Source organism: Daucus carota, chromosome 4 (assembly GCF_001625215.2).
Source record: "Daucus carota subsp. sativus chromosome 4, DH1 v3.0, whole genome shotgun sequence".
NCBI lineage: Eukaryota > Viridiplantae > Streptophyta > Magnoliopsida > Apiales > Apiaceae > Daucus > Daucus carota.
The window spans coordinates 5,955,639-5,964,341 of NC_030384.2; positions in this window are offsets into that span (position 1 = coordinate 5,955,639).

Genomic DNA, 8,703 nt, shown 5'->3' on the forward strand with positions numbered 1-8,703 from the left:
GACATAGGGAGAAATCCTCGAATTTAAGCTACACTACTTATGATCTTAGCCGTCCATTACAAATTCTAGATCCTTCTACGATTTTAACGGTCAGTATGATAAAACTAATAATTACTATTAAGGTGTTTAGTTTTGTTGGAAACATTTAATATTCATGTTCATTATTATCCTAATATTGATAAAATTATAATTATTAAAAAGTTAATAAATTAATATAGACAGTGAATTATAATGTTGCTAGCATTAGAAATTCACATTAATATTACATATTCAATAAAATATTATTTTAAATTAAATGATATCTAATGTTATTTAGGGAGTAAAATTAAATTAACGAGCAATAAGTTATGTTACTTTAAAAAAAATCTATTTCTTTTACATAATTTTTTATAAAAATTTAATTTGAAAACAAGAATAATACATTACAACAATCCATTTAATATTAGTTATTATTTTAAAATTCAAATTGATTTTAAAACGTAAGACAAACTTCTTATAAGCAAATAGGTATTATTTATAACTAACATTAACATCTTAATATAAACGGTATATATTGAACAACAAATAGAAACATGCACTTAAAATATATTAAATAAAAAATAACTGATCATGAAGCCTAAAGCTTAGGAAGAAAAGATGTCTTTCAAGTTTTGTGTGATTGTTTTCACTATGTCTGTGTGCGATGTATCTTAGCATTGCTATCTTCTCTCTGTTCTTCAGACTTATCACACGTCTTTCTGCTTCTAATTCTAATTTACAGCAACAAATTATGATTTCAGTAAGAAAACTACAAGAATTTCGAGCATCAAACTCCAATCGTTGAGCCCTAAATTTCGAGATGGGGCATAGATATGCAAGATTGTTTTTGAGGATGATGGAAGTAGTTAATCAACTATGTACATATGGTGAAGATATCACCCAATAAAAAGTCATAAAAAAAATAGCTATGAGTTTACCAGAAAATTATGATGGGAGATGGTAAAACTTGTTTGAACATGCACAAAAGTACAATTTTAATGGAAACAAAGAAGGCAAAAGAAGTTATTCATAATATATTAGTTTCGAATCTGCAAAAATTCTTTTTAAGTTTTGGGCAACTCATTTAAAATGCTTAATGTGTCACATTTAAATAGTATTACTGCAAAATCTATGAACATCTTACTAGTAAAAATGGTCCCAACAAAAAGGCGTTGTTAGAAATCGCGATTTTGCTGATGAATGGCCTTGCTATGATCTCCAATAGGTCATACGCCCCAACTGCAGATCATTGATGTGCACGGATTTGTTTTTTGACTTGGTTGACACCCAGAGTCAACATATATGATGTGTATAAGAGATGTAATTTTGTCAGTGTTCGAAGAAGAAGTAAAGCAAGAAGTTTGGTGGAAGGCATGGAAGAAGAGATCAAACTGATAGAGAAAAATTAAACATGAGAAGTTGTAAAATTTCCAAAATCCTAAAAAGTTATTAGATTGAAACGGATATACAAAATAATGTTAAGTGTTATGATTTATCATGTAAAAGTTTAGATTAATTTTATAACCATCATTTTCAATGGTTATTATAGATAATTGTTGATGCAGTATAGCCCCAACGGCTTGTGAGAATGTGGAAGGAGATGTTCATGATGATTTGTGGTTGAGTAAGAATTTAGCTAATTTCTGATAATAGAATATTACACTAACCAAAATTTGTATACAAGTTACATGTAACAATTTATATACAAGATACATGTAAAAGTTTACATCCATCCATGAGAATATTGAGCAGTTGTTTCGAATGGAGTGAGACCGTATCTGTATGGCCCGAAACTTCAAATATGAGCCTCCTAGTGGCGTCATCAGCACTGACGGGACGCCGCCACTATTCCGCAACATTTGCCATTACTTTTAGCTCCCCTGCAGCTGTAAGGTACAAGATGTTCTACTCGTTGCCTAAGCAGAGCGGCTACATTGATTGAGTCTACAAAATTTGGCATGGCACATGATTTCAATGTGATAAAAATAGCTCTATATTTTTTGAATTATTCATTTAAGAATCTTTTGTAGCTCTAATATCACACTAACAAATTATATTCTAAAGAACATGTATCATAAGTTTCTTGGAAATGCTCTCAACAAGAGATTTACTAGCATTTCTTTCAAAATTAAAGAACATGTCCCCAAGTATAATGTTAAAAATAACAATAAAACAGATGCTGAGATATTGAAAACTATTGCATTCTTAATGTAGTAGATGAATTCTGTTTTAGTTTTTAAATAGACCAGGTTTAAGGGAAAAGATCTAGTTGCCTCGTATTCAATTAATAGTAGTGGTCAATAACCTTGGAGGAAGATGATGTTTAACCACCCATCTTAATTCTGGAAGCTGACTACTAGGAAGCATGTGATATATAAGATTCAACCAAAAAATGGACAAAAATATTTTGTTTTGTCATATCTATCTCACATACCTCTGAATTAATTGGAGCATAATCTTCATTGTTTACCAAGTTATTTCTAATGATATCAACACACTTGCAAAACAAAAAAAATCATGGTTAGATATATAATTTTCTAATTCTCAATAACATCTATAATTGAATAAAAAGTACTTTGGATCAAAATTTTATTACTATTAATTTATTAATCCCTTTAGCCAAAAAAATTATAGTCAACTATGTTCATACCTGCTCCACAACCAAACATATCAGGGACATCCCCTTCCCCATTCTCACCCGCTGTTGTGAGAAGACTTGCATCAATACGCATCTACAACAACGAGATGGTTACATAATGCGTCTAAAGTTTACAATAAAAATCATAACAAAAATTTTATGAGTTCTCAAGAAAAAATCTTACATGAATTGAATTACAAAGAATGAGTTGTTATGGATAATTAATTGGTGTTTATTGGAAACAGATGACTACACTGCCGCAACAATTTAGGTTTGTATAGTCTACACGGGGACATAGGGAGAAATCCTCGAATTTAAGCTACACTACTTATGATCTTAGCCGTCCATTACAAATTCTAGATCATGATAAAACATATAAGGGACATCTCCTTCCCCATTCTCACCCGCTTTTGTGAGAAGACTTGCATCAATACGCATCTACAACAACGAGATGGTTACATAATGCGTCTAAAGTTTACAATAAAAATCATAACAAAAATTTTATGAGTTCTCAAGAAAAAATCTTACATGAATTGAATTACAAAGACTTAGTTGTTATGGATAATTAATTGGTGTTTATTGGAAACAGATGACTACACTGCCGCACACAATTTAGGTTTGTATAGTCTACACGGGGACATAGCGAGAAATCCTGGAATTTAAGCTACACTACTTATGATCTTAGCGGTCTATTACAAATTCTAGATCCTTCTACGATTTTAACGGTCAGGATGATAAAACTAATAATTTAAAATAAATAACACTTTAAAATTATTATTAAGGTGTTTAGTTTTGTTGGAAAAATTTAATATTCATGTTCATTATTATCCTAATATTGATAAAATTATAATCATTAAAAAGTTAATAAATTAATATAGACAGTGAATTATAATGTTGCTAGCATTAGAAATTCACATTAATATTACATATTCAATAAAATATTATTTTAAATTAAATGATATCTAATGTTATTTAGGGAGTAAAATTAAATTAACGAGCAATAAGTTATGTTACTTTAAAAAAAATCTATTTCTTTTACATAATTTTTTATAAAAATCTAATTTGAAAACAAGAATAATACATTACAACAATCCATTTAATATTAATTATTATTTTAAAATTCAAATTAATTTTAAAACTTAAGACAAACTTCTTATAAGCAAATAGGTATTATTTATAACTAACATTAACATCTTACTATAAACGGTATATATTGAACAACAAATAGAAACATGCACTTAAAATATATTAAATAAAAAATAACTGATCATGAAGCCTAAAGCTTAGGAAGAAAAGATGTCTTTCAAGTTTTGTGTGATTGTTTTCACTATGTCTGTGTGCGATGTATCTTAGCATTGCTATCTTCTCTCTGTTCTTCTGACTTATCACACGTCTTTCTGCTTCTAATTCTAATTTACAGCAACAAATTACGATTTCAGTAAGAAAACTACAAGAATTTCGAGCATCAAACTCCAATCGTTGAGCCCTAAATTTCGAGATGGGGCATAGATATGCAAGATTGTTTTTGAGGATGATGGAAGTAGTTAATCAACTATGTACATATGGTGAAGATATCACCCAATAAAAAGTCATAGAAAAAATAGCTATGAGTTTACCAGAAAATTATGATGGGAGATGGTAAAACTTGTTTGAACAAGCACAAAGGTACAATATTTTTAATGGAAACAAAGAAGGCAAAAGAAGTTATTCATAATATATTAGTTTCGAATCTGCAAAAATTCTTTTTAAGTTTTGGGCAACTCATTTAAAATGCCTAATGTGTCACATTTAAATAGTATTGCTGCAAAACCTATGAACATCTTACTAGTAAAAATGGTCCCAACAAAAAGGCGTTGTTAGAAATCGCGATTTTGCTCATGAATGGCCTTGCTATGATCTCCAATAGGTCATACGCCCCAACTGCAGATCATTGATGTGCACGGATTTGTTTTTGGACTTGGTTGACACCAAGAGTCAACATATATGATGTGTATAAGAGATGTAATTTTGTCAGTGTTCGAAGAAGAAGTAAAGCAAGAAGTTTGGTGGAAGGCATGGAAGAAGAGATCAAACTTATAGAGAAAAATTAAACATGAGAAGTTGTAAAATGTCCAAAATCCTAAAAAGTTATTAGATTGAAACGGATATACAAAATAATGTTAAGTGTTATGATTTATCATGTAAAGTTTATATTAATTTTATAACCATCATTTTCAATGGTTATTATAGATAATTGTTGATGCAGTATAGCCCCAATGGCTTGTGAGAATGTGGAAGGAGATGTTCATGATGATTTGTGGTTGAGTACGAATTTAGCTAATTTCTGATAATAGAATATTACACTAACCAAAATTTGTATACAAGTTACATGTAACAATTTATAAACAAGATACATGTAAACGTTTACATCCATCCATGAGAATATTGAGCAGTTGTTTCGAATGGAGTGAGACCGTATCTGTATGGCCCGAAACTTCAAATATGAGCCTCCTAGTTGCGTCATCAGCAATGACGGGACGCCGCCACTATTCCGAAACATTTGCCATTACTTTTAGCTCCTCTGCAGCTGTAAGGTACAAGATGTTCTACTCGTTGCCTAAGCAGAGCGGCTACATTATTGAAAACTATTGCATTCTTAATGTAGTAGATGAATTCTGTTTTAGTTTTTAAATAGACCAAGTTTAAGGGAAAAGATCTAGTTGCCTCGTATTCAATTAATAGTAGTGGTCAATAACCTTGGAGGAAGATGATATTGAACCACCCATCTTAATTCTGGAAGCTGACTACTAGAAAGCATGTGATATATAAGATTCAACCAAAAAATGGACAAAAATATTTTGTTTTGTCATATCTATCTCACATACCTCTGAATTAATTGGAGCATAATCTTCATTGTTTACCAAATTATTTCTAATGATATCAACACACTTGCAAAACAAAAAAAAATCATGGTTAGATATATAATTTTCTAATTCTCAATAACATCTATAATTGAATAAAAAGTACTTTGGATCAAAATTTTATTACTATTACTTTATTAATCCCTTTAGCGAAAAATATTATAGTCAACTATGTTCATACCTGCTCCACAACCAAACATATCAGGGACATCTTCTTCCCCATTCTAACCCAATGTTGTGAGAAGACTTGCATCAATACTCATCTACAACAACGAGATGGTTACATAATGCGTCTAAAGTTTACAATAAAAATCATAACAAAAAGTTTATGAGTTCTCAAGAAAAAATCTTACATGAATTGAATTACAAAGAATGAGTTGTTATGGATAATTAATTGGTGTTTATTGGAAACAGATGACTACACTGCCAAACACAATTTAGGTTTGTATAGTCTACACGGGGACATAGGGAGAAATCCTGGAATTTAAGCTACACTACTTATGATCTTAGCCGTCCATTACAAATTCTAGATCCTTCTACGATTTTAACGGTCAGGATGATAAAACTAATAATTTAAAATAAATAACACTTTAAAATTATTATTAAGGTGTTTAGTTTTGTTGGAAAAATTTAATATTCATGTTCATTATTATCCTAATATTGATAAAATTATAATTATTTAAAGAGTTAATAAATTAATATAGACAGTGAATTATAATGTTGCTAGCATTAGAAATTCACATTAATATTACATATTCAATAAAATATTATTTTAAATTAAATGATATCTAATGTTATTTAGGGAGTAAAATTAAATTAAAGAGCAATAAGTTATGTTACTTTAAAAAAATCTATTTCTTTTACATAATTTTTTATAAAAATTTAATTTGAAAACAAGAATAATACATTACAACAATCCATTTAATATTAATTATTATTTTAAAATTCAAATTAATTTTAAAACGTAAGACAAACTTCTTATAAGCAAATAGGTATTATTTATAACTAACATTAACATCTTAATATAAATTTATATATTGAACAACAAATAGAAACATGCACTTAAAATATACTCCCTCCGTCTCAATTTATAGGTCCAATTTGGAATAAACACGCATATTAAGAAAAAAGTTGGTTAGGTAGAATCTTATCTCATGTATCATTAATTAGTGCATTGATAAGTGAGAATATAGTTGAGTTTCAAAAAAATCACGATAAATATAGGGATTTAGTGCATTGAGAAATGAAAATAATGTTGATTTTCAAAAAAGTCACAATTAATATGTAAATTTGTATTGAAAGAAAAGAGGGATAAGTGTTTTGGGACAATTTTTTTTTCCAAAATGGACCTATAAATTGAGACGGAGGGAGTATTAAATAAAAAATAACTGACCATGAAGCCTAAAGCTTAGGAAGAAAAGATGTCTTTCAAGTTTTGTGTGATTGTTTTCACTATGTCTGTTTGCGATGTATCTTAGCATTGCTATCTTCTCTCTGTTATTCTGACTTATCACACGTCTTTCTGCTTCTAATTCTAATTTACAGCAACAAATTATGATTTCAGTAAGAAAACTACAAGAATTTCGAGCATCAAACTCCAATCGTTGAGCCCTGAATTTCGAGATGGGGCATAGATGTGCAAGATTGTTTTTGAGGATGATGGAAGTAGTTAATCAACTATGTACATATGGTGAAGATATCACCCAATAAAAAGTCATAGAAAAAATAGCTATGAGTTTACCAGAAAATTATGATGGGAGATGGTAAAACTTGTTTGAACATGCACAAAGGTACAATTTCAATGGAAACAAAGAAGGCAAAAGAAGTTATTCATAATATATTAGTTTCGAAACTGGAAAAATTCTTTTTAAGTTTTGGGCAACTCATTTAAAATGCTTAATGTGTCACATTTAAATAGTATTGCTGCAAAATCTATGAACATCTTACTAGTAAAAATGGTCCCAACAAAAAGGCGTTGTTAGAAATCGCGATTTTGCTGATGAATGGCCTTGCTATGATCTCCAATAGGTCATACGCCCCAACTGCAGATCATTGATGTGCACGGATTTGTTTTTTGACTTGGTTGACACCAAGAGTCAACATATATGATGTGTATAAGAGATGTAATTTTGTCAGTGTTCGAAGAAGAAGTAAAGCAAGAAGTTTGGTGGAAGGCATGGAAGAAGAGATCAAACTGATAGAGAAAAATTAAACATGAGAAGTTGTAAAATGTCCAAAATCCTAAAAAGTTATTAGATTGAAACAGATATACAAAATAATGTTTAGTGTTATGATTTATCATGTAAAAGTTTAGATTAATTTTATAACCATCATTTTCAATGGTTATTATAGATAATTGTTGATGCAGTATAGCCCCAACGGCTTGTGAGAATGTGGAAGGAGATGTTCATGATGATTTGTGGTTGAGTACGAATTTAGCTAATTTCTGATAATAGAATATTACACTAACCAAAATTTGTATACAAGTTACATGTAACAATTAATATACAAGATACATGTAAAAGTTTACATCCATCCATGAGAATATTTAGAAGTTGTTTCGAATGGAGTGAGACCGTATCTGTATGGCCCAAAACTTCAATATGAGCCTCCTAGTTGCGTCATCAGCACTGACGGGACGCCGCCACTATTCCGCAACATTTGCCATTACTTTTAGCTCCCCTGCAGTTGTAAGGTACAAGATGTTCTACTCGTTGCCTAAGAAGAGCGGCTACAGTGATTGAGTCTACAAAATTTGGCATGGCACATGATTTCAATGTGATAAAAATAGCTCTATATTTTTTGAATTATTCATTTAAGAATCTTTTGTAGCTCTAATATCACACTAACAAATTATATTCTAAAGAACATGTATCATAAGTTTTTTGGAAATGCTCTCAACAAGAGATTTACTAGCATTTCTTTCAAAATTAAAGAACATGTCCCCAAGTATAATGTTAAAAACTAACAATAAAACAGATGCTGAGATATTGAAAACTATTGCATTCTTAATGTAGTAGATGAATTCTGTTTTAGTTTTTAAATAGACCAAGTTTAAGGGAAAAGATCTAGTTGCCTTGTATTCAATTAATAGTAGTGGTCAATACCTTGGAGGAAGATGATGTTGAACCACCCATCTTAATTCTG